Below are 1,154 nucleotides of genomic sequence, written 5' to 3'. Positions count from 1 at the left end.
GGAAGACACACAAGACAAAGCAGTTTCTCAGAGAGCTTCTTTCCAGTTTTTCTCTGAGGATATTTTCTTTTTCACCATAGAACTCTATGGGCTTCCAAATATCACTTTGCAAATTCCACAAGAACAGGTTCAGCGAACGACTTCTTAAGGGGAAAGCTGTAACTCTGTGAGATGAATTAACACAACACTAAGCAGTTTCTCAGAAAGCTTCTTTCCAGTTCTCACCTGAGGATATTTCCTTTTTCACCATAGCAGTCCATGGGCTTCCAAATATAACTTTGAAAACTCCACAAGAACAGTCTTAGCGAAAGTCTTCATGAGGGGAAAGCTGTAACTCTGTGAGATGATTTCACAGAACATCAAAAAATTTCTCAGAAATCTTGTTTCTCTTTGTTATCGGAGGATATTTACTTCGGCCCTGTAGTCTTCAATGGCATCCGAAATATCACTTCTCAAATTCCACAAAAACAAGGCTAGCAAACAGATCCACGAAATACAGATGTAACTCTGAGAGTGGAAGTCACACATCACAAAGCAATTTCTCAGAAAGCTTCTTTCCACCTTTATGTGTGAGGATATTTTCTTTTTCAAAATAGCCCTCTATCGGCTTCCAAATATCACTTTGAAAATTCCACAAGAACAGGCTTAGCGAGCGGCTTTTTGTGGGAAAGCTGTAACTATGTGAGATGAATTAACAGAACCCTAAGCAGTTTCTCAGAAAGCTTCTTTCCAGTTTTCATCTGAGGATATTTCCTTTTTCACAATAGCCCTCCATGTGCTTCCAAATATCACTTTGCAAAATCCACAAGAACAGTCTTATCGAAAGGCTTCTTGAGGGGAAAGCTGTAACTCTGTGAGATGATTTCACAGAACAAAAAGATGTTTCTCAGAAAGCTTCTTTCTCTTTGTTATCGGAGGATATTTCCTTTGGTCCTATAGTCTTCAAAGGGATCCGAAATATCAGTTCTCAGATTCCACAGAAATAAGGCTAGCAAAGAGATCCACGAAATACAGCTGTAACTCTGTGAGTGGAAGTCACACATCACAAAGCAGTTTCTCAGAAACTTCATCCCACTTTTTCTCTGAGGATATTTTCTTTTTCACCATAGAACTCTATGGGCTTCCAATTATCACTTTGCAAATTCCACAAGAAC

At 39.0% G+C, this 1,154-nt stretch overlaps 1 pseudogene; it reads right to left on the bottom strand.

Annotated features, from left to right (window-relative positions):
* Positions 1-61: 61 nt before the first annotated feature.
* The window catches only part of LOC105532764, a 9,162-nt pseudogene continuing 8,069 nt past the window's right edge, over positions 62-1,154 (bottom strand).

Source organism: Mandrillus leucophaeus, unplaced genomic scaffold, assembly GCF_000951045.1.
Source record: "Mandrillus leucophaeus isolate KB7577 unplaced genomic scaffold, Mleu.le_1.0 Scaffold982, whole genome shotgun sequence".
Lineage (NCBI taxonomy): Eukaryota > Metazoa > Chordata > Mammalia > Primates > Cercopithecidae > Mandrillus > Mandrillus leucophaeus.
The sequence above is the reverse complement of the archived record's forward strand: the minus strand, read 5'-3'. Positions and strand labels throughout refer to the sequence as shown.